The sequence below is a fragment of the Equus asinus genome, chromosome 28 (assembly GCF_041296235.1).
Source record: "Equus asinus isolate D_3611 breed Donkey chromosome 28, EquAss-T2T_v2, whole genome shotgun sequence".
NCBI classification, from domain to species: domain Eukaryota; kingdom Metazoa; phylum Chordata; class Mammalia; order Perissodactyla; family Equidae; genus Equus; species Equus asinus.
In genome coordinates, this window is record NC_091817.1 from 47,898,125 (window position 1) to 47,923,096 (window position 24,972).

General features: G+C 50.3%; 3 long non-coding RNA genes across 7 annotated transcripts in view; 2 read left to right on the forward strand and 1 right to left on the reverse strand.

Moving 5' to 3' along the window:
- Positions 1-4,928, forward strand: part of LOC139042363 (uncharacterized) — a 15,128-nt gene extending 10,200 nt beyond the window's left edge. Inside the window, exon 3 of the long non-coding RNA XR_011499039.1 lies at positions 4,794-4,928. This is a non-coding gene — a long non-coding RNA (uncharacterized lncRNA). The remainder of the gene's footprint in view (positions 1-4,793) is intronic.
- A 5,014-nt stretch (positions 4,929-9,942) lies between these two features.
- The window catches only part of LOC139042362 (uncharacterized), a 32,262-nt gene continuing 17,232 nt past the window's right edge, over positions 9,943-24,972 (reverse strand). The window contains exons 2-4 of one of the 3 annotated variants that reach the window (XR_011499036.1): positions 16,948-17,333; positions 15,073-15,230; positions 9,943-14,757 (exon numbers count right to left, since the gene is read on the reverse strand). This is a non-coding gene — a long non-coding RNA (uncharacterized lncRNA). Of the gene's footprint in view, positions 14,758-15,072; positions 15,231-16,947; positions 19,375-24,972 lie in introns of all 3 variants that reach the window. The other 2 variants (XR_011499037.1, XR_011499035.1) reach the window with 2 other exon arrangements.
- Positions 19,397-24,486, forward strand: LOC123281678 (uncharacterized). 3 transcript variants are annotated; one of them, XR_011499034.1, is made up of 4 exons: positions 19,400-21,077; positions 22,154-22,270; positions 22,401-22,965; positions 24,064-24,486. It is a non-coding gene; the product is annotated as an uncharacterized lncRNA (long non-coding RNA). The 3 variants fall into 3 exon arrangements; XR_011499033.1 differs by having other exon boundaries at positions 19,397-21,077; positions 22,154-22,965; XR_006521327.2 differs by having other exon boundaries at positions 19,406-21,077; positions 22,401-24,486.

A 24,972-nucleotide genomic window follows, 5' to 3' on the forward strand; every position in this document is an offset into this window, starting at 1 on the left:
GGTCTCTGAGGGAGATGGACCCCGGGCAGCCCCCCAGCTGGCTGAATTCCCTGCCTGGGCCCGAGTTTGGCTCACGGTTCCACAACCAGACACGCCAGAGGGCGGAAACTGGTTTCATCAAGAAGATAGATTTGTGAGGGGGTTGTGATCCAGATAATGCTCCAGATGTTGGCTGTTCTCACACGATTTCAGAAGTTCAGTTCTTTAAACAGTCTTGGAAATTGTCTACTCTCCAGCAGTTTTTAAACCATGCTCAGCAGAACTCTTGGGGTCCAGGACCTGGAAGGGCTTCCAGGGCCTGAGAGGGGTCCCGGGGGCCAGTTCCAGGTTGGATGGTGAGGGGAGGAGGGGCCGAGGGGCAGGATTCTGTGCCCCTCTCCTGCTTCAGCTGAGCAATGGCACGGGTATTCGCTCTATGCACAGGGCCTGCGGCGCAAGTTTTGTTTAAAGAAATGGATCTCTAATTAAAAATAGTTTTAAAACCATGAAGCCAATCCAGAGGTCCTCAATCCTGGCTGCACACTGGGAATGACTTAAGGAATTAAAAAAAAGTTCCCAGGCCCAGGCCCTACAGCTAGCATTCGGATTTAACGGGTGCGTGGCGGAGTGTGGGGATCAGCATTTTTAAAAATCTTCCCAGATGACTCTAATGTGCCACCAAGGTTGAAGACCGCTAATCTGGGCCAGCATTCTTCTTTCTACATATGGAAAACTGGGGCCCAGGGAGGTCAAGTGACTTGCATCAAACCACGTACTGGGTCATCTCCAGGCCGGATTAGAACCCTCATCTTCCAGTTATCAGTCACTGCTTCTTGGACTCCACAACACACACACGCAGACACGATAATCCAGTTATCCCATACACATGTGACTTTCTACGGTTTCATTTTCACATTTGAACAAATATTTTTAGCCCAACATTTGAGTTTCTGGGGGAGAAAAGCCTGAAGCAGCAAAGGACGTTGCTATTTATCCTTCTTCTGGGAAACAGAGGCACGGAGGTCACCGATGCGTGGCCCCGAGACCACACAGATCCATGGAGCTGAGAAGCCGCCCAGAGGGCTGGCTCCCAGGCTCGCGGTTCAGCCTGACCACTTCAGACGCCCCAGTCCGCAGTCCCGCGGGAACGCCATTCCAGGGTGAACTGGTTGGTGGAGACAAATCGTCAATGCGGGTGAAATGTTTTGTGTTCAAGGTCAAGCTCAGCTTTTTTTTTCCCCAAGAATTAAAGAGAGAAAAAGGAGAGAAACAAGCACATGGAATCTGTAGCCAGACTGGCCTGTCAGGGTACAAATTCTACACCAGGAGCTGTTGAAGAGGCGGTGGCGGTGGTGGGAGCAGGTCAGAGCCAGGCTGAAGGCAGAACTGAGGGAGCCTCGGGGCAACCCCATCCCTTCTCACAGTGGACAGTGACCTGTCCAGGCGACACCTGACAGCAACCTTACGGCCAAAGCGAGGGGATTTTCTGAGTAAGAGCAGAGCACAGGACACAGGAGGGGAACGTGACGTACAGACTGGCAGAGATAGAGGTGCTCGGGGGTCCCATGGGGAATGGTGGTTGGCGACTTCCTTTGACCCATAGAATTGGTCCAAGTGCCACTGAGTAATTTCTGAGGCTGGGTCTTAAGACGTCTGAAGTCTCTGCTTTCACACGCGGAGCTCCCTCTGGAAGCTGCCCCGCAGGGAGAGGCCCAGCCTCCATTTTCCAGGAGGAAATCGAAGCACTGTCCCCAGGAGACCCCCGTGCATTTCCAACTCTAAGAGTCGGTACCTCGTCTTCCCCTCCTGTGTCCTCCGTCCCTGCTCGTGCTCAGCAGACTCCCTCGCTTTGGCTGTGAGGTTTTAGCCTTGTGTCACCTAGGCTGGTCGCTTTCCACTGTGAGTAGGGATGGGCTTGGAGGAATTTCAAGGACAGACACCGGCAGTCCTCACCACTGCCCATTTCCAACAACAGAGAGTTGTCATGGAGTCATCATCCTGCTTTCTCTTCCCGAATGCTGAGTCCTCCCCCGGAACCATCTGGATCCCCTGCAAGGAGACTCAGCTCTCCCATCATGATGTCAGGACCCCAGCTGCGTCCAGAGCTCGGATTCAAATAGAGGTCACCTTACTAAAAAGCTGAGTGGGAGAAAGCAATTTCCTCCGTGTGTCAGTCAGGAGAGGCTAGATTGTGCTGCAGTGACAAGCAGCCCCCAGACCTCAGTGGTTCAGCACGACCAAGACTCATCTCTCCCCACACAGTCTGCTGCGGGTGCTGTCCTTCAGGTGGGGTCTCTGCACATCACGGAGGCCCCTTGGCCACTGAGGTGGGGGAGAGACGACTGGAGGGTCTGGTGCCAGCTCTACTGGGCCTCCCACTGGAAGCGCCACTTCTCTCACGGCCAGATCTAGTCACCTGGCTCTGCCTAACTGTCAGGGGCTGGGAACGAGGCGGGCAGCTGGAAAGTTTGGCGAGCACCACTGTCTCTTCAGTCTTTCTGCCAGAAACTTCTCTGTCCCCTCAGGCAACTGCTAGTGTTTGTTTGCCAGCAGAGGACAAAATAACCTTTGTGGGAAAACCTCGGAGGGGGGCTGACAATGCCTGCCGGGGTGGCTGTGTGTGTTCATAATTTAACGTTGCTAACAGCTAATAGAGCATCATCTCTTGGTAAAACTATCTGTGCTGCACGTGGGGTTCCAGAAGCAATCCTGAGACTTTGGACAGTCACCCATGAGACCCCATTTGGGGGATCTCCCTGGGGAGGGAAGACACAGATTAAGTGGAGGGCTATTTAAAATGAGATGTGTCTCACAAGTTATTTTCTAGGTGATCTCCCTAAATCATGGACTTATTTCTCTAGGACAGGAAGTAAAGATTTGTCCCATGGTCCCCCACCCAAGAGGTGGGAGTGGCCTCTTCGTGATCTCATTCAAGAAACCCTAAGCCCAGCCCAGTGCTCACAGATTGGTCTCATTTCATGCCCTTAGGTCAGTTGGTGGTTCCTGGCATGGCCTGCTGAGACCCATCTAGGCCTGGCAGGAAACAGTGCCAGGATTGATTAGTAATGTCTGCCACGGAGAGAGTAAAGGAAGAGTAGTTGCACACTTAGAAATTTATTTATTCCGAGATGCACATTTATCCACTTTTTAACATCTCTGAAATCAGGGTGCAATGTACAATTGATGGCATCTTATAAATTATTTTGCAATGTACTTTTGTGATTCACAAAATAATGGTGCATTGTACAATTAACAAAATAGACAACATTAGGTATTTGCCATTTTTGGAATATTTGTTTAGGGGACTGCTGTTAGGGCTGAACGGGTCAGATTCAGGATCTGCACCTGGGAGGCTCAGGGGGTTAGTTTCTCTCTTTCTTTCTCTGCCTCTGTTTCTGTCTGTCTCCGTCTCTCTCTCTCTCTTTCTCTATGTTTCTCCTCTCTCTCCGCCTCTGTGTTACTCTGCATGTGTCTCTCTCTCTTTCATTTGCATCTGTAGGGGTTTATTCTCCCATCCTCTGAACAGCCCCTCAGCCTTGTTCTTTCTCCCCAGCCCGCCCACCTCACGGCATCTGTGGAAGGCGCGTATGCAACCCCTAGACGCTCCGCGGCAGCCTCCTCAGCACCCTCCACGTCGCCCTGTCTTTGCTCTGGCTCCACCTTCACTGGAAAATTCCTTCCATGCTTTTAAGTTCAAATTCTCTGGATCCTCAGTGAATCAAAAAACCTTGCCGAGCATTTTTGAGGCTAGAAATTGCTAGCCAGCTCGGGAATTATTTTTCCTGTGGGTTAAGTGCTAAGCCCTGATCTAGTCAGCTGTGACCAGGGTAAGGAGGTGGGCGGCCGAGGGATGTGGGACCCCGAGGTCCAGCCTGTGCTCCCAGGAAGCAGGGGCATGCTGAGCTTGCATGTCTATACCTATTGCTCTATCCATATGGAGCACTAAGTCTATAGTCCTGTCTAAGCCGGTGTCCATGTCCATCTTCCTCTTCTCGCCCATTCTTTCTCTCTTCTTCCTTCCCTCCTCCCTTCCTTGGACTTCCTGTGCACAGGGCAGCATTATCCTGCTGTGTAAGACCCTATCTTGCTGGTTTGCTCCTTTATTCCCTTTTGTCCTCCACCCCCGACCCCCCATTCTCCCCTGACAATCATTCTAATATATTCAATGTAGATATTTTTGGTTTTGGCATAGAACTGAAAAACTGAGCTTCCTGGTTTCGAATCCCAGATCTGATACTGATTAACTGTGTAACTTGGAACCTCGGTTTATGTAATAATGGTATTTTAAATAATAATTCTATTAAAATAAACAATAATTAATATTTTAATAATTATATATAATAATATGCATATCTTAGAGGGTTACTGTGATAGTTGAGTGAATGAATGCACGCACTCAGAATGCATTTCTCAAATATGAGGGCACTAGAACAGTACCGTACTCACAGTGAGCACCATAGAAGGGCTCGTTATCTGGAGCGTCCTTGCAGAAGGTGGACCTCGTTCTTCCTACGTGGACACTGAGATGGCGTAAGCAGCACCCAGCCACATACCTCATTCTATTACTTGTTTCGCTTAGCATCTTTCATTCATCTATACGAATTATTCTGCATTTTTATGGGCTTCAGCTATTTTTCACAAAGATGCTTCTTAACGGCTACACACTCTTTCTTTTCACCTATTTATCATTTATCAATTTAACAGTTCCATATTGTTGAACATTAAAGCTATTCCCAGCACTTGGCTATAAAAATAATGCTTCACTTTTGCATCCACAAGCATCCATCTGTATGTAACCTCCGATTTTTCCTTAGGTGACATCATTGGAGGCGGACATGCTGGGCCAATGAGTGCGCACATCGTGAGTGACCTGGCTACACATATCGCCAACTTGCCCACCAGGCCGGTTGTGCTAATTTATGCTCCTTGGAGCCACGTAGAAGATGTTTGTTTCCTCCTTCCTCTGCACCATGCCCAACCATGTGCATATTCACTATAAAATAGAAGATCTTTGGTCTTGAGATCTCGACTCTCCATTGCGGTCCCGCGGAGGGCAGAGAGAGTCTTATCAGAAGGGCAGAGATTAGCATCAGAGAAGAGGAAAACACCCGGAGAAAGAGACTTCTCTTACCGCAGGAGGCATGAAAACAACAGCGAAGGCAAAAGAGATGTTAGGTCTCTGACGTCATGGGGGACCTCAGCTGGGCACAGAACCCAGAGCGGGTGGTGGAGGGAGGCTGGCGGGCAGGTTGGGGGACGGGGCGGGCTCTGCCTGCGTTCCTGGAAGCGAGCGGCCTCCTGGTTGCATATAAGGTTCATTTTGATTGTAAGTAGGGGTTTGCCTTCCCTAATGGCAGGGTTGGTAACGATGTGGTGACGGGAGGCATGCGTTACCCAGGGGAATCTGGGCTGCAGATCCCCATTCAGATGGAATGCTCGGCTGTTTGATTTTCATCTCCCGTCATTTGATTGCATTTATTGAGCTGGGAATGTGGGGAGGCTAACTCTCTCTGATTTTTTTTTTGTTTTGCTTTAATTTGGGGATGCGGCTAGAGAACAGACAGTGGCTGTTACTCCCACTGGATGGGGACCCCCTGACGGCGCATGAGCTGGAATTGCCGCCGGGTTTTGCAGGGGAGAGGTGAAGGATCCGGGGCAGCTTGCCTGAGATGAACTGGGAGAAGCTTGTAGGTTTGTTTAATGAAAGTAAGCTAGGGAGGTAGTGCTTCCCCCAGACAGCCATTGAAGGGGTCGGGTGTGTTAAAGGTGGTTTGTGGCTTAAACTGTGTATCTGTTAGGAATCCTGGCAGCTGCAAGTAAGTCCCTCGTGACTAACAGAAGGGAAACCTGGGAGGCGATTTTTCTCCCGGGTCAGGAGGCTGGAGGCAGCAGCTAGCTAAGCAACAGCAACGCTCGGACGTGGCACCTTGGAGGTTTTCTTAGCCTCCATGCCAAGATGTCGCAGCAGCTCCAGGAATCCCATTTTCACGTTTCCTGCCCTCCCCGATCCCTTCCTACTAAACGTCCTCTTTTCATTTGTTAAAATAATGCCATCATGCCTGTTTCAGACAGTGATATGACAACCTCAGGGCAGAGAATTGGCTTCAAGCTGAGGGTCACTGGGTGGATGGCTCTGAACCCAGATGAGGTCCCCACTGCGTGTCTCATCGCTCACCCCTGCCTCGCCCGCAGACGATGGAAGCCGCCGAGCAGCTGGCTTGCTTGGGTCTGACGCCACGTTCTGATTCCTTCTTCAGCCTCCACCACAAATTATTGTCAGCCAGGCAACCTGGAGGAGCTCGCAGGCTCAGCCTCGGGGATTCAGATGTGAGTTCAGACCTCAGATCCAACACATTTAGCTTGTGTGACCTTGGGTAAGGCTGAGTGAGCCTCAGAGCCTCAGTTTCCCCGTCTATCCACTGGGCAAGAGAATGCACGATCAAGAATTGTTATGAGGACTAGAGAGGAAGGATGAAGTGTCCCCAGTGCTGTTCCTGGCATGGAAGGGCTCGATAAATGGTCATCTCTTATTATGATTCCTGCCAGCAGAGGGGGAGGGGGAGAGGAGCCGGGGACTGCATCTTGAGGAAACGGACAAAAAGGAAAAAGCAAAAGTGAAGGACCTTGTCTTAGCTTTCTCTTCTGGGGTGGGTCACGTCTGTTTGTGTGGGTTTCTAGGGAAGCGTTCCACATGCCATCAGGTGCCAGGATGAAGCCCTACAGAACACACTTTGCAGACGTGAAAGGCATGTGGAAACTGCAGGAAATCACACTGATTGAGGTCTTTGGTCTGAAAAGAGGAGTCTTCTCATCCACCATGTGTGTGATGATGAACGGATGTGCTGGAATGTAGGCAAATATAGGTGCAGCCTCCTCTGACAATTACTGCCAACCCACCGAGCATCCTGCCTTCCTACTGCAGGACAGGCGACGAGGAGCCTGGCAGCACAGAGGAACCACCAGATGCTGAAGTCTTCCCAGGTCTGGAAACCGCTGCACCCGGCATCCTGGGGTAGCCAAGGCGACTGGCTCCAGCTGTCCTCCACGGGATGATTATACAGAACGAGCTTCTGGGACAATTGCAGAGTCACTGGCAGTGGTGGAAAGGAAATGGAAGATGGGGAGAGGGCCTATTTTAAAGACAAAGCCACATCTGAGCATCTGGATTGAATTTGACAGAGAGTCAGCAGTGGGAGGGCTCTTAGAGTCCACCCAGTTCAAACTCCTTATATGACAGAGGAGAAGACTACAGCCTAGAAGGGGGAAGTGACTTGCATAAGGTCATGCAGCAAGTTGGCGGTAGTACCATTCAATCCATCCATCTGTCCATCCATCCGTCCGTCCATCCATCATTCAATCAATCGAAGATGCACAGTGAACATTGATGTGCTGGGCACCATACTAGGTGCTGAACAGGAGGCCCCGACGGGCAGCTCTGATCCCCATCTTTAGGGCACTTACATTTCGGTGGAAGAGATGGGTTACAGCAGATCACGTATTTAATTTCAATTGGGATCATTGCTACGAGGAAAACTTCACAGTGCCGAAAGAGAGTGGGAGGGGATCTGGAAGGACCCTCCAAGGAAGGGCTCTTTAAACTGAGACCCAAGGAGGAGTAGGTACAGCCAGACGAAGGAAAGGGTGGAGGTAGAGGGGGTAGTCCGAGCTGAGGGGAGACTCTAACAAGGGAAGGAGTGTGGGGCATTGAGAAAATCAGGGTGCCCAGAGACCTGGGCAGGCGGGCAGCGCGAGGACCCAGACTTGGAACTTCCAGGCCAAGTGGTCTTCACTACGCTCCGCGGCTCCCATCCCTGGACTCCCCACCTTATGGAATCAGGCTCTCTTCTGGTTCTCACGTTTAGAAAGAATTGGTAATGAAAATACTGAGTTGATTTGCTCTAGAGAAGGTCCATTCCAGACTGGACTGGGCTTAGGGGTTGGGGGAGAAGCCTATATTGTTTATAAATAATAAAATACTAACAAATGTAAGCACATATAATAAAGAAATACATTATCTCCAAACATAAGAAGTCTAGGGTTCCTCATCCCTTGGTGAAATGAGTCTTCCAGGGATGTCAGGACTCTGAGGAGCATCTCTAAGTTCCCTTGACCTTTCCAGTAGAGTCACAGGTGGCAGGTGTTTCTTTAGGCGTCGTATCCTCATCTGATTGTCCCCAAAGGCAGGTAGATGGTGAAGCGACCTTTCTCCTTTTGTCGGAGAGAAAACTTCCCCAGGAGTCTCAGAGCTGCCGTCTCTTCCGGCTCATCGGCACAGACTAGCTCATGCGCTCGCCACCAGCTGTAACACAGACTGGAAAAGTGATCATCTGGGGACGTGAGAAAGAGGGATTTACAGGTGGCTTCTGGGCCACCAGCCCACACTGTCTGTCCCATACTAGCTATTAGGGCGATAAACCCACCAAAAGGAATGAGTCCCCGTCCCATTCCCCATTCCGTGGTCCTGGTGAGTATCATCAAGTTGTGTGTGCAGTTTCGCGTTTGTTAGCATTTCAATGTGTGATGCGGCCCAGAAAAAGCATTGGGCGGAATTCAACACTCAGCCAATAAGAACGAGAAGGGCGTTTCTTCCACCTGGAAAAGAGCAACTTGATAGTCATGTGGGAGAGAAAGGAGCCCTGAGCCCCACCTCACCCCTTACACCAAAATTAATTTACAGTGTATCAAAGATCTAAATGCAAGAGCTATAACCGTGAAACATCTAGAAGAAAACATAAAAACTATATCTTCACACACTTGGGGCAGGCAAAGATTTCTTAGACGTGATGGAAAAAGCACTAGTAAAAAATAATGGTAAATTGAAATTCAAAATGAAAACCTTTTGCTCTTTCAAAAATACTATTAAAATGAAAGAGTAAGCACCAGGCTGCAAGAAACAGTCCTACTACGTTCATCTAGAGGACGGCTCGCATCCAGAATACATAGAGAACTCCCACAACTCAATGTTAGAAAGATGGTCAACCCAATGTGGCAAATGGCCGAGCCCTTTCACAAGGAAGAGACGTGAATGCCTAAGAGGAACACAAGATGCTCAACATCACTAGCCATTAGGAAACGCAAACTCCAACTGCAGTGTGGTACCGCTACACGCCCACCAGAATGGCTGAAACTAAAAAGACCCACACTACCGGGCGTTGGTGAGGATGGGGAGCAGCTGGAACTCTCAAAGGTCACTCGGGGCAGTGTAGACTGGACATCCACTTTGAAAAGCAGTTTGGCTGGGCCGTCCCTGTGGCCGACTAGTTAAGTTCATGTGCTCCGCTTCGGTGGCCCGGGGTTTTGCCAGTTCAGATCCTGAACTAGCACGGCTCATCAAGCCATGCTGAGGTGGTGTCCCACATAGCACAACTAGAAGGACCTACAACTACAATAAACAACCATGTGCTGGGGGGCTCTGGGGAGAAGAAGAAAATAAAAAGAGAGAGAAGATTGGCAACAGATGTTAGCTCAGGTGCCAATCTTTAAAAAAGAAAAAAAAAAGGAAAGCAGTTTGGCAATTTCTTATAAAGGTAAACATATGCTTCCTGAATGACTTAGCAATTCTGCTTCTAGCTACTCTTCCCAAGAAAAGTCAAAACACACGTTTGCAAAAAGTCTAGTGTGCAAATGATCAGAGCAGTTTTGTTTTTAGTAATCAAAAGCGGCATACAACCCACATGGCCATCAAGGGGTTAAAGGACAAACAAATTGTGATAAATCTACACGATGGAACGCTGCTCGGCAACAGAAAGGAACGCATTTCTGATGCACGAAACAATATTGATGAAGCTGAAAATATCATTCAGTGTGGAAGAAGCAAGACACAAAAGAGCGCATACTGCGTGATTCCATTTAAAGGAAGTTCTCGAAGAGGCTGAGCGACTCTGAAGCTGTAGACACCAGACCAGTGGTTTCCTGCGGGAGGGGCTGGATGGGGAAGGGGCACGGGGAACTTCGGTGATGACACAAACGAATAGATAAACTATCTCTTCGTTGGGGTTATGGTTGCCTAGTGCATACACTTGTCAAAATTTGAAATGGATGCATTTTGCTGTCGATAAATTTCACCTCAATAAGATTGATTTTTAAAAATCTGGCCCAAAGCAGGAAAATGTGTATACACGGTACCCTCAGGCGAGTGGAAATGTCTAGTTCTACTGGGCTCTTACAATAACGGCCATATCTGAAATTCTTTTCTGGAGGTTTAGCAAGAGTTGAGAGCTTTCCGGGGGCGTCTGCAGGGTCAGAGCTGGGCATTAGGCAGGAGTTCTGAGTGTGGTCATTACTGAGAAAATGTGTATCATGCAACCAGGGTTCGCTTGAGCATCAAACTCATCATGGGCTTCACTAATGCAAGAATTGGGTAATTTTCTGCCTACACACACTCACACACACACACAGACACACACGCACACAAATACAGAACACAGAGACTCCTCTGTTCTCTGTAGAAATGAACAATGCGAGAGTCGGGCCCCTGGGGATGGAATATGAGACCTGTTGCCACCATCAATCATGGCCATCACTGAAGTAAGGGCTGCCATTTATTGCATCGCCTTTGTGGCGGGCACCACCCTGCTTTAGTGCCATGGTCTCATCCAAACCCCGCACGGCACTGGGAGATGGAGAACCGTCCCCACTCACAGATGAGTCTCAGAGAAGGTCACCATCCTGGGGGGCAGGTTGCGGCAATGATCCTGACTGTCCCCTCCTGCCTGTGTCCTTGCCTTCGCCTGTAAGTGTGAGGAGCTCTCTCAGAGTGCATGAGGTGGCATGCTCCACCCCTGGACTTTGGCCTCAGCCGCATGACTCGCTTTGGCCACCATGAAGGACAGAGGGGCTTGATGGGGCTCACACACTGGGACGTCCTCCCTTATGTCTTTGCCGCGGCCGTGAGGACGTGCCTGAGCCAGCCGGCTAGAGATGAGAAACAAGTGCAGCCAAGTTGACTTCCCGTCTGTCCCGCTGCGGCCAGCCTAGAGCAGCCACAGCTGCTGATCCCAGACAAGTGAGCAAACCCCAAAGACCCGCAGGGCCGCCCAGCTGACCCCCAGCTCACCCAGATCCAAGAGCAACACACCCTTCTTGTTCTTCTGACTGAGGGTTCGTGGTCGGCTGTTATGCAGCGTTATTACATCAAGAGAGAAGCATCCACCTTCAGCTTTCTGAGCATACCGGGGGCCTACGGGCATGTGGGAGGATGGTTGGAGGAATTTTCCAGAAGGAGAAAGCAGAGGAGGAAGCAGCAACCAGGGCCGGGGCTGGGGCAGGGGACAGGGTTTGGGACGTTCCTCCCAGGTCTGGAGTGTAGGAGGGTGTCCGGGGAAAGCGTCTCTTAAGGGCAGAGTGTAGGCAAACGCCCATTTCTTCTCACAGCAGAGCCGCCTGCAGCCCTAAAAACCTGGGCTCCAGCGTCCCCAAGCAGGGTTGTCAAACCCGGAATCGTGATGCACAGAGACAGCTGCAAGCAAATTATAAAACAAAACAAAAAAAAACAGCTTGGAGAAAGGAGAGTGACTAGACCAGCGCTTCTCAACTTTCGTGTGCTTCATTGCACGCAGGGCCTGGGGACTCGTCACACTGACAACGTTCCCGATTGTCATCGGGCGGGCCTGGCTGGGCCCTGGATTCTGTGATGCTGCTGATGCTGCTCGTCCGGGGGCCACACTTCGAGAAGGGAAGGATGGGACTGGAATAGACAAAACACATTGCAGAGCCAGGCAAATCATAAGATTCTGTCTAGTTTTGCGAACATTTATTTCAAATGTGTGTGTGTGCGCGCGCAAGCATGCGCTGTGTTGGGAAATGTGCTCTTATGTAATAGAACGGGATCCAAGAAAGTAAAAAACACTGAACCAGAGCTAGAAGCAGGACTTGGGTCAAAGACAAATACACTCAGGTGGATTTTGGCCTATGGATCATTTTGACTCTAATTTAAACATTAAAATGTCACTGGAAGGGACATGTTTCTTATCTAGTCCCCCCTTGCTTCCACGATGAAAATTTGAACTTGTGCCATTTCCTGTGGCGAGGGCCTACACAGAGGGGTGAGAAGGGCATATCTATTTTGGAGTCTCATTTCAAAACCTCCCAATATCGCCGAAATCAACTGGCACAAACAGATCGCCTGGGAGTTTCTTTCATAGAAACGGCCAAGTGCGTCTATCAATGAAGCACATGCCACCGGGCGGAAGCGCCCGCCAATGGCCGCTCCATCAACTTTGGCAGATGTGTACATTATGCCTTTTGATCTCCAAGGATGCTGTATTTAGATGACATAATGCGCTTTTGGTTATCTTTCCCTAAGGTAGAAGGGACGTAAGCAGATATCCACTTTCGCAAGATAAAATTAGCACCTCTTTGCTGAGAGATAAACATGTTCAGCAGGAAAGCCCTGATTAAAGTACAAAGCAGCCCAGGGGTATTAGGCTGCACCCCTTTGAGTGAAATTCCTATTTATAATAAAAGGAAATAGCATTGGTATGACACAGGGCGACGAGGAGCTGCCTCGACTCCCGCCTTAAAGACAGGGCACCGTTGTTGCACCCTTCTGCTGGGTGCCACCGTGGTTTGGCTCCACAAAGGCCAAAACTGGGGATCAGGGGGAGGATGGGGGGAAGAGGGCTCTGTGTGGAACCCTGACTCAGAGCATGGGCTCCGTTGGTCCTGATGCTTTCTGTTCCCACATTCCGGGGCTGCTGTGAGCACTGTGTGGTCTGCCCACTGCACAGCGGAGCTCAGCGAGGGGGCGAGTGGGGCCGGCATTCCACCCACGGGTAACTCACCAAGCTGGTCACCCTGGTACAGGGCTGGGTCTGCCCAGAGCGGGGCGTCGTGGAGGTAATTCTCGCAAAGGCGCTGGGTAGACCAGCTAGGGAGGCCCTGTCCCTTCCCCCACATGCTTTGCCAATTCCCACTTCTGTGCTGGGCCCACAGAACCCCTGCCCTCCACCCCAAATCTCCTTCCCTCTCCACATGTGCCTCCTTAGGAGCCGGTCACGGAACTGGGGACCATGAAGGGGGAGAGCCCCCGTCCTGCTCGCGGCGGTGAAAATTAGCTGCCAGTGCACATTGTTCTAGATTTTTCGTTTTTCTCCACTGGATGGCTATCTTTCAAAATCAGAAAATGTCAGCGCCAGAAACTGCATTTCATCAAACTGCATTCGTTTGCTGAAACTCCCAGGAGACTTGCGGCTGTTGACTTTTTCTTTTCTGCAGGAGGCATCTAGTGAAGTTCCTTCATTCATTCAACAAATATTCGTGGTCGTCTACTGCGTGCCAGGCACCACCAATGGGAGGTCAGTGGTGGTGAGAGAGTTGGTGGGCCTGTCCTCACCGTCCAGCAGAAATGACAGACTGAAGTGTGATGAGAGACAGGAAGGGGACATCGCAGCGGAGCAGCCCCAGTTACTCTTGGACTCAGGGTCAGAGGCAGCCAGATGACGAGGAGGAACCTGCACGAGCAATGGCTCAGAGTCAAGGTGAATGGAGGGAAGAGCTGCTTGGCCAGGCTGTGGAGATGGGAGAGGACTGGGGTGGGGCCGAGCCCCAGGCTTGGAGCCCTACAGGTCACATGAGCCACTGAGCTGCCTTCCAAGGTGAGGAGTGGTGACACGGTCCCAAGTGGTGGCTGTTGTCCCAGTGTGATCATTGATAACAACCCCCTTTACTCTCAAAAGTGTCCAAGTTTGAACAACTTAGGCCTCCACTCTGTGACGGATTTTAAGCACAAAGATGACATACTGACACTTGTGGAGTGGAAGACCACTCCGGTTGCCATGCGAGAATGGCTCAGGGGGTGGATGGAGGAAGAGCAGCCGTCAACCAGGGTGACTGCACTAGGGGAAAAGGACATAATCGGAGCTTCCAGGGCATTCCTGGCAACTGGCTCTGAACTGACATTAATTCCAGGAGACCCAAAAAGTCCCTGGGGTCCCCAGTCCCAGAGGGGCTCATGGAGGTCAGGGCACCAATGGAGTTTTAACCTAGGTCTGTCTGACAGTGGGTCCAGCGGCTCCCCAAACCCGTCCTGTGGTTACCTACCCAGTTCTGGGGTGCATATTAGAATGGACGTGCTCTGCAGCCGGCAGCATCCCCACGTTGGAGAGGGGGCATGGGAACAGGACTCCTGGGTTGCTGGCTGGGGCTGCTGCTCCCCGAGTTTATTGCAGCAGTTCCGGTTCCCACGATGTCACTCATTGACGCCTATCCTGGGTGAGCCACGAGTAACTACTGTACGGAGGGGGCCTGCCTCCCCCTTTCAGGATTCGCCCCTCAGATCAGGGCTCAGTGTTCAACCCTTCACGGGACCTGTGTCAACAGTTTCTTGATTGTGATGAACTTCACGAGCCTCACACATTCTGACACTCCCTCTACCCCAGCTAAAAGGGACTCAAAATTGGCAATGAGGCATACCTTCACCGACATCTTCTCTGAGAGTTATGAGAACAAACACAGACCCAGGGTTCACTCTGAGCTTGTATTATGGGCCGCACGTTCAAGGTGGGCAAGGATTTGGCCAGGCCCCACTCTTCCTGCTTTGGAGGGTCCTCCTTCTCCCCCCTGCCCATCCCCCTTTGGTTTCCCAAAGCTCTTCATCAATGCTGGGCAGCAGGTTGTCATGTATACCTTGGTATGAATTTCTTTCCCTGCCCTTCCATCCCCCTTGGTGGGGGAGGGCATTTTATAAACCACATCTCATCGTGAATGAAAGTCAGACGTGTGCTCCAGGAGAAACAGTTCAGTGAGAACAGGCAGGGTTAGGAGAGCCTTCCTGGGTGCCTGTGAAAACATGACAACCCTTGGCGTCCTTCTCCAGGGAATACCGAGTATTGGCCTCTTGCTCTCCAGGCTGCCAGGCCTCTGTCGCTGCACCTGCTTCTCCAGGGGGAGTTCCCAGAGACAGAACTTCGCAGCCCTGACTTCTCCCCTTTACTCTGAGGCTGGTTCCCAGTACGGACCCACCCTCTGGAGTGTCTGGCCCCGTGAAGACAAACAGGGTCAGAATTCCTCCACTTCTCCTCAGAAACCAGCCTCCCTACTCAGCTTCCTGTCATCACCAGCTCCCGCCTCCCCACGCACCCTTGCTTAGCTCACCTGGGAAAATGGCTGCGCCCATTTTTGTAAGGCTCGTTCAGGACTGTGGCTTAGTCCGTCCTGGATTCTCCTTGCTGAAAACCTCTGAGCTCTCGCACCCTCAGGAGAAATGGTCCCTCTGAGTTGTCAATGTCACCGATCAACTTCCACATTTAATCCTGCCCAGAGCAGATCAAGACAAACTCTGAAAAGAGGATGGTGACGTCCCCATGCCCGCAAGAAATTCAGCATAAAAGCGACACTAAACCACAAAAAATGTGAGGAAATCCAGCAAAGAGCTGAGGGTTTTGACTACATTTTACAGTAAGCAAGTTTAACGTGATTTTTTTTTATATATATATCTGATTTTTCATATATATTTTTTGTCATGTATTTGCCCATTTTCCCCTCTATTGACTTGTTCGTCATTTTCTTATTAGTCTGTAGAGGTTCTTTCTGTTTCTGGGTTTCTATGCTTCTGGAGCCATCTTACTGGTTATATAGGTTTATCTTTCCTGGCTTTTAATCTTTTTTTCCTCAAGCCTAACTTACATCCGGGAAAGTACAGAGAGTGTGCAATCTTAGATTTATAGCTTATGAATTCTACATATGTGTACACCTCCGTAGAGACATATAGTATTCCCAGCCCCAGCGGGTTCTCCCCAGACGTCCTGCCCCTTCTGGGCCTAAACTTTGCTCAGAGATGGGCTCTGTTCTGACTTCCACCCTCAGGGCATTTGGAGAAATATCAGACTCCTCCATCAGACCCTCGACTTGGATCCCCTGGCTTGCTGGGTCTGGGATCTCTGCCCTTTGGGGGACCCCCACCGTCTGAGCTCTGCCATGTGAACCTCCAGGATCCCAAAGAGCGGGGCTCACTTGAACGCACAGATGGGGCTCTCTGCTCCCTCCTGTGCAGCCCTGACCAGGAAGCGTGAAATCAGCTGCTCGTGGTCCCAGCTGCACGTTGGAGTCTGGGGTGCCTCAACACGTCCTGACGCCCGGTCCCCCCCGAAAGACTCTCAGTTGGCCCAGGGGGCAGCCCGGGCACTGGCGTTTGTAAAAACCTCCCTGGGATTCTAAAGCATAGTTCAAGCGAGAACTCTGCTCCCAATCCAGGAGCGCGGGAAGCCACTCCCACCAGGCAGGTGGAGTCGGCGGTCATTCTGCTCGAAGCCCGGGCCGCTCGGACTGGTCATGGACCAGCGAGCTCCGGCATCGCTGCTGATGGCTCAGGAGGGACCATCTCAGCCCCATCCACACCCGCCCAAATCCGAACCCTCACTCTGGCCGGACCCCCAGGGGATCGTGTGCATGTCGCGTAGAAGGGCCCGGATGGGATGAACTCAGGGGGCCTCGCAGCCCACCAGGCTGCAGTTGGCTGCACCCGCCTCCCTCCGCCGTTCTGGGCGTGGCTTTTAGGAGATGGTGCGGGCCAGGGGCTATCTGTTCTTACAGCAGTGTGGCAATTTATGCTCTTCCTTCTCTGTTTTTTTTTAGCTGTCTCCTTAATCAGAAGAAATGTTTTCTCCATAGTCTCTGGAACTAATTTCCTTAATATGAATCTCAGCCTTAAAGATATTCTCTCTGAAAGAACTCGTGACAACTAAAGACAGTGTCTCCCTTGCAAGTCCTGGACCAGGAGGAGTGTGAGTTCTGCAGGCTCTTTCCATTCAGAGGCAAAGACCCTCGGACCATGTCCACTGGACTTTGGCCTGTGGGGAGCTGCTGGGGGCTGTGTGCTCCATGTCCCTTTGGGGGCTCCTTAAGGGCCCTTAAAATGTCATAGCCTCTGACTCCGCTTTGTTACCATTGGGAATCTATCCCAAAGAAATAAACGGAAATACAGTAAAAAGCTTTCTGGGTAAAATACTCCTGTTACAGAGATAAACGTACAATATAAACGTGAAATACCGCACGTGGCCAACAACAGGGAGGCAGGTGGCTCCCTCTTAGGATCTCGGCCGCCCACTTGAGAGCACGTGTAGGGAGACTCCAGGCACACGAGGAGCTTCGACAGCATGGACGATGGCAGCCACACGGATATAAAAAGAATTCATGGAAGAAGTTCAGAAGAAAGGAGAGGAGGCATTAATCGAAGGTATATTCCAGGAGAAAAAAAACAATCCGCCACAATCCGCCCACTCTGTTTTTCAGGTTCTCCTGTTTGCCGAATGCGCACATCACTGCAGTTACGAGCGAGGGCGCTTGAAGGACGTCCCCGGGCTGTGGAGAGCTGCGTGTTCAGGTCACGGCGAGTCGTCAGTGGCAGAAGATTTTATCTGGTAACAGAAGGAAGAAGGTGGGAAAGAAACTTACGGATCATCATCAGCAGGTGGGGACACGGTCCAGAAATGTGAAACAAGAAGCCCAGGTCGCCCAGCAGGTAGCCACCCCACACAGCTCTCTGATGGCAGGCTTCCCCCGAGGACGCCAGGTCACTGCACTGGAGCTTTAGTTTCTTTCTCCCCTTCTTGTGACGGTGCTGCATCTTGTGTTTTAAAATAAGTGATTGGTCTCAACACCTCCAGGTGTTTTCCTCCTATAGTCTCAGTTAAATAGCAATACAACAGTTGATTGTTATGGCAGACCAGCACCTTGCCCATCTCTGCTGTGCTCTTACAGACAGCGAACCAGGGACCCAGAGAGGGCAAGCTACTTGCCTGAGCAAACACAGCTCATAGGAGGCAGAAGCAGGATTCGAACTGGCTCTGTTGGACGCCCAAGCCCCAGTAGCTATGCTGCCCAGCCTCCACGGTGGGGCAGGTGGCCAGCGGCCGGAAAGCCCCTGAGGCCTCGAGCAGAGCCAGCTCCAGGACGCAGGGCTGTTTATTGTTCCTGCGGCTCTCGGCGCAACCATCAACACGTTGTTTGAAGGGCGAGGGCCGGTGGACTTTGAAGAGCGTGGAGAAGGAGGGCTCCCCCAGGGGTTTGCCGTCCAAACAGACGCAACAGAAACCAGAGGGCGACCAGGGTGGCCGAAAGGCTGGTGGGTGGCCTGCGAGCCTGCAGGGTCTCCCGTGCTGTCATGTGATGACATGTTGTGTGACTCCCATGGCAAGGCCCGGGGCCTCTGCATGTTCCCTCCCTGCCAACGCTGGGGCCCCGGGCACTGTGCCCACTCTCTCTGTGGGCACCCAAGGGCATCCGCTGCCAGCAAGAGCTTCCATGGGGCAGACGCAGGTCAGCCCAGCTGAGTGCTGGCTGCCGGGGGACCACACTGCACGGCCCCCGACAGCTTTGCTCTCCTGGTCCTTGAGAACGTGGCCCGAGCTCCCTGATGGATTCCTGAAGCGGACCTTGATCGTGACCGGCTCAGGGAGAGGAGGATGGGCTTCAGGCAGTGCCGGCTGAGAGCCCGGACCACAGCACCCAGGGTTTGCTGGGCACTCTCGATGTGACACGCACTTCTCCTGTCCTATTTTGTGCAATCCTGAAACAGCTCCATGAAGTGGGGACCACGACCCTTCCCACTTTACAGATGAGCAAACTGAGGCTCGGGATGGAGAAGTAACTTGCCCGGGTGTCAGGCTAGGATTTGACCCCGGGCATTGTGACCTGGGCTTGAACTGCTGGTTTGGGGCCCCGATGTCGCAGCACAGAGACTCCACTCTGGGCTCTGCCAGCAGACTGCCCAGCTTTAGCTTTAGCTCCTGCTACGGTCATGTTGTCACTTTCCAGCAGCCTGGTCTTCAGAGATTGACTGACCGCCCTCTGCCTCCGTTTCCTCATCTACAAAATGAAGGCAATAAGAATGCTTGCCTCCTGGAGCTGTTGTGGGAGCAGATGAGCTTTTCCCAGAAGCTGGTGGCACAGCACAAAACTCCTAGGGTCTGGCAACGCTCCCATAAAGGCTGGCTGTCATGAATACAAGTACGATTATGTACGGCTGAGCCGCACCGGTCGTCTTCTCCCTGTGAGTTGAGCTAGTCTTCCTTTCTCTCCGTTTGCTCCCGTTAAGTGTGGACAGTGATGGTCAATGTGAGCATCACTGAGAAGATGCCAGACGATGCAGAGACTGCTGCTGCTTCAGATATCCAGTGTCTACAGAAACCTCTGGACCAGTGTATTTTCATTTCAAATATTCACTCTGTCTTCAGACGCCCTTCCCAGTTCTTGCCCGGAGCACAATTCTCTCTAATAATAATCATGTAACCTACATAAAATTCAACGTGTTAAGTACGGCAATTGACCCGGAGGGGATCACCTCTACAAGGGCTGGTGTTTCGTGGAGAAACTGAGGGAAAAAACGAAGCGAGGGTTGGTGATCCTCTCATTATAAAAGAAAAGGAAAATGCCTTCCATTTAGGCTGCAGCAACTTTCTGTCAAAGAAAAGAAGGAGAGGCTTAATGAGAAGTTATTTTTTAAATCAGATTTGCTTAGGAGCTGTTACACTCACGTTGTGATTTAAAAACAAAAGAAATTAAACTGGCATTTTGCCGAGTTTCAGTTGGTGTTGGCTGGTTCCAACACGGCCTGAGGAGCAGTGGTTTTTTCGATAGTCCCTGTGGTCTCGGCACCCCCGGACAGGGGCTGTTGTCCCACTGTGGGAGAGCCGGGGGCCAGGGCGGGGGCACAGAGCGTCCGGATGGCCATGCTTACCACCGCCCAACTGGGCTTTTCTCATTAACCTGAGGTGACACTCGACTGATAAGTCAAAGAAAACCCAACAGGGAACTGAACTCATACATGTGGGTGTGGAAGGGGTGGAAATCTCTTCGCTTTGCTAATTGGGGTTCTCTTCTCATCTCAACTAGGTTCTGGTCTTTGTCTGAGCAGACAAGATAAGAAGGAAGCTGGGGTTTTCTAACAAGACCGCCTGGCTGGGCTGCCTGGTCATTTCCAAGGGTCCAGCATCAGCGAGAATCCTTGCCTCCTTGGCAGTAGAATGACTCTCCTGGGAGAACGTTGTGTGATGTCTCTAGGGGGGCTGGTGGCGGTTCTGAGGCCCTCTGAAGTCTGCCTGCGGGTGTTGCCTTGAGCTGGTCCGTCTCTGTTCCTTTGCTGGGGATCATTTTCCTTCTGAGCTGCTGACCCACTTGCTCATTAGCATTACGAAAGTTTGGGCCAGCTAGCTACTCTGCAAAGCCACAATTGCTTTCAGAAAACAAAAGAAGCACCGATTTATGAAAGCCAGTGAAGACTTGTATTGCCTGCTTGGAAATTATAAAAATCAAATCGAACAAAATAAAATTGTGCACTTCTTTTGTGTCTCTTTGTCAGAAGGACTTGAAAAAACGAATAATGATGTATCGACCTTTGTTTGTTTAATACAAAAATAATATTTTTTAAAAAGCCATTCAATGAATTTGTAAATTGAAGCAAGGAGGTGCTTCCTTTGAATTTTTAAAGCCCTCACAGCTTTAATCCAAACTAAAAATTCTATGTGGCACCGATAATGGATTTTTTTTCCCTATCTGAATATAAAAAAGGATTATGGATGTTATATTGACACTGGGCTAAATCTTTCCCTTATAAGGTGTTTGACATAAATAGCTTTTATTATGTAACTCTTAAATAGAAAGAATACACATATTTTGTAAAGGTCCCAGCTGCTATTGTTATCATTCAAGACATAAAATTGGAATCCCGACTTCCAATATCAAATTTGAGCACAGACCCTATAAAATGTATCTTGTCAGAATGTGCCAGAACTGCTAAGCTCTTTTCAGCAGAACAGCTTGCAGCTGGTGCTTCATCTTTAAGGGTGAGAATCAACTTGGAGTGTCCTCCGGGTTAGGCGGCAAATTGGTCCCGGTTTTGCCCCTGCCGCAGGGCTGGCCCGGGAAGGCGTGGGCTTAGATTAGCCGTGTCCTCTGCCGTTTGACGGGGTGACACGAGCCCGCAGGGCTGAGCGCAGGGCCCGGAGATAGGACCAGCCAGCAGGAATGCAGAGAATGTTTCTCTTTGGACTCTATCGAGGCACACAGACCATGGGGATTCTGTCCGCGGTGACAGCCTTAACATTTGCCAGAGCCCTGGACGCCGCTGTAGAAATGGCATTGCCCACCCGGAAAGTGAGAAGGTAAGGTTTATTTTTGTATTTTTTTCTCTCTCTCCCATATACAGACTGTAGAAAGACCACCAAGCGTGGGCCATTTTTTTTTTCCACCACGATGTACAATTCACATTTGTTAATCAAAAAAAAGTGCCCGAGGTCATCCACCTAGACGTTTTTTTTCTTCTTAAACAGGAAACGGGTTTCAGATGTTTATATGTTAAAAAGTAAGGCTACTAATCTGTTTAGCCATTTACCAGACCCTGGCTAACTCGCTCTTACATTTTAACGTTCAGACCTCGTGGAAGGACATTCATTTTGATCCCTCCTGTTATTTAGAATTAAAAAGAGAAATCTTTCAATGGTCACCTGCTTTTGGGGGGCAGTTAGAGCAGAGATGAAAATAAATGAATCAGGCAGTTTAGCGAAATTGTGCCGTTAGCCGCATGGGCGCTGTGCAGTGTGCTGGAGAATTCGATGCTCTCAGGCAATTCTTTAAAATAGACTGTGGTCACATGTATTTTCATGTGTCCACAAACTGAGGGCGACTGAGGCATCTTATTTAGATTCAGAATGGAGATTCACAGATGCACACAGTTAAGAAGGCTACAGCAAAGACAAAAATCATGCTTTTAGAGTCGGACCTTTTTCTCTGGATCAGCCGTTTTCCACAGAGATTAAGCTGTGAGCAGTAACAGAGAAGAGCCATTTTCGGGGGAGCCCATGATCCCTTGAGATGCCTTCAACCCGATGTTTGGAAATAAAGGTTTTGGTTTTATTGCTGGAATTTCTTTTCCTCGCCCCAGGGCTGCTGATTTTAAGCAGTTGCTGCTGGTGAGGATGTTTCCCTGTGTAGTGTGGCAAATCAGTGATACTTTTCCCATGTTGGGGAGGTTTACATACGTATAATCCGGGAAAAAGGAGCACAAACAGGGGCAGTTCGAATGCTTTTTAAGCGAATTTGTTGGTATTCAAATCATTGGCTGAAAAATTTATTTTAAACATAGAATGCAAAGCAGGGGAATTCTATCATTTGCTGCCCCCGGGTCTGCTGGCCCCACTCTCCACCAGCCTGCATTTGACCAAATGCTTTATGTCTGCAGATCCTGTAAGGAGGCAGAATGACGGTTTTCGGAAACATCCCGTCAAGGAGAGAGAAACAGCTAAATTGAAATGGGCTCTTAAAATCAGCCCAGGGTTCTCTGGATCAGTGAAAACAGGTATTTGTAAAAATGAAAACACGGACAAGGAATCGGGCTCTATTTCCCTACAAGCCTCTTCCCCCCCGTGCCTCCTAAATATATATATATTTCTATGAAGCAAAAATACATTTGTTTTCTTTTTCATCAGGGTTATCAGAAGTGGCTGGAGAAAAGATTAGTACAAGTCTAAAAACGGACATGTAATCCGTGTCAAGCTCCTTTGAAAGGGGGTGAGATGGCTATGATAACAAAACTTAAAATGTGTGTTTTCTGACAAACAAAAAACCCATTTTGATTTCTTGACCTGTGTTTGAGCTCGGCGTTCAGATGACACAAGGCTACCCCCGCACAGGTGTCAGGGGCTCCCAGCATGAACCCGGTAACAGAACAGTGACAATGCCACTGGCATCGAAACGGGAGCAAAAATAACAGAAAATGGCTCTGTTAGGAAAGAAGCTTCTGCAGGGCGGATCCCTCAGAAAGTAAGTCCCCAGCAGATGCCGACCCGCGCAGCGCTGATCCACGTCAGCCCAGGTTCTCCAAGCCGTGTCTGCGACACCTGAGAACCTGGGACCTCGAGTGAGTCAGAGACCGCCGAGCAGGACCCTTGAAAGGCACCAAGGTGCTGAAACAGCGGAGGGGAGCCTGGCGCAACGTCTCTGCAGCCGCCAAAAGGCCCCGGAGCAAACGGACACAGAGATGTGTCTGATGAGGTGATGGAGAGGGTGGAGGGTGGCGGTTTCGGTGACGGCGACATTCCTCTGTCTGGGCAGGACGCGGGGCATTGGGCTGAGAGGTCCCTATGTGAAAATCGCAGGAGACGAACCACTTCGGGCCAGTCCTTTTTTTTGTTGTTGTTAAATGTCTCATTGGCCCCCAAACCGTTATGAAGAGAAAAATGCCGAAGTCTGCAAATCCAGGGCCATCACTGTGTCAGCTCTGAGCCGAGATGTTTCCCAAATGAACACCTGGAGGACGTAAATCACCCGGCCGTAAACACTTCAGGCCCGGCGCAGGCTGCGGGCTGGGCGGGGCGGCCTCCTCCCACCGGCCAGGGTCCATCAACCAGGCGCTGGCCTGCACTCATCGGGGCTCCTTTCTGAGAGAGACCCCCCACCCCCCAGTCTGGGAGCAGAGTCCCCTCACAGAGGTCACTCAGATAACGGACAGAGGTGCTCCCACCCTGGCCACCGGCCGACTTATCCCGGGCTGGTATTGAGGAGTGAAGCTGTCAGAGGTTTATGTCGTTACGAATGGCTTTACGATACCTACAGAGGGGACCAGGGCCCCGGGCTTCAAGGTGGCTGTTTTTGAAGGCGGCGTGTAATGATAAAATCCTAAAAAAAAAGGCTTTCTTTTTAAATATCCTGAAAGTAAAATCATAACCATAGTAATAACAAAACCAAAAGGTTTGTATGAAATGTCCCCAACGTTAGGAGACGTCAAAGGGCATTCGCTCTTTTAAGACAAACAGAATTCAAATATTAAAATAACTTTCTTTCTCCCCACTGTCTTAAATTCCTGGGAACCCCCATTTGGTGTATGCGATTGTCATAAAAATCCCTGAAGGGAGGACACAGATGGAGGCCAGCGGGATCCATCTCAGAAAGATCGCCTCCTTGGGAATTTCTTCACATTCTGATGCTCTACTTAAAATAAGAAAATCTCTCCTTATAATTATCTGGCTAGGAGGAGTCTTTTAAATGATGTCTTCTGCCTTCAGCCAGACAGATGTGAGGACGAGCAAAGTAAACACTACAAAACAGCCTTCAGTCCTGGCTTTTTATGGCTCTATTCCTTTCCACCCACAGGACGGATCAGAGGAACGTAGAGAACTCGAGAGTAGGGACTCTGTCTCCGGGATCAACCTTGCACCGAAGAAAAACAACCCAGAGAAATTATTCTGCAGCCTGAAACGAAGCTAGGATCAAATGGTTGCTCATCGGAGGGAATATTTAAATTGGACAAGTCAAATCAAGCGTTATTAAATAAAGCTTGTTTAATGTGTCTCCAACGGAAAACGTCTTTTGAAGGGCGTTTTAACCTGATATTACAAATCTGGCCCAGCGCATGTCTTCAGGCTCCATCGGTGCACACGGGAATTTGTGTTCATACCACGAAAAGTGTGCTACCCTCTCTTCACAAAGTATTTTTTCCCCCATGTATAAAATGAAAGCAGAAAGGTTTTTAGGTAGCTATTGGAAACTGTTAATGTCATATAATAAATATGAGACAACTGACCCATGTTTTAACGTTTATTCGTCCGACAGAGTGCAGCCCGGCCACCTCGGGGACGTGGGTGACATGCTCCGAGCCGAGAACCTCGCGTGTGGGGTGATGTTTTCCCACCATCGTGCGGTGGGGTAGCAGCTGACCTGTGCTCTTCCCAAACCTAAAACCACTCTCTAATGGGTTTTACAATATTTACATTTTCAATTTTATTTATAGGACACCAGATGTCTACATTCAAAAGAAAAAAAAAATCATTTGGAATATCAAGTCCCGGCCTTCCCCACGGTGGCTAGCTGGTCATTGTGCTTCCCGGCTGCCATGCGGCAGCGTGTGCGAACCCATGCACAGCTGGGGGCTGTGTCTGCCCAGGGGTCAGGGGGGTGGGACATGGGGCATTTGTTCCCATTTTCTGTGTGACCACAGGCACGTCCTTATTCTGGGCCACATTTTCTCTGTCTGTAAAAAGGGAGGACGTTGGCTTGTCCCAG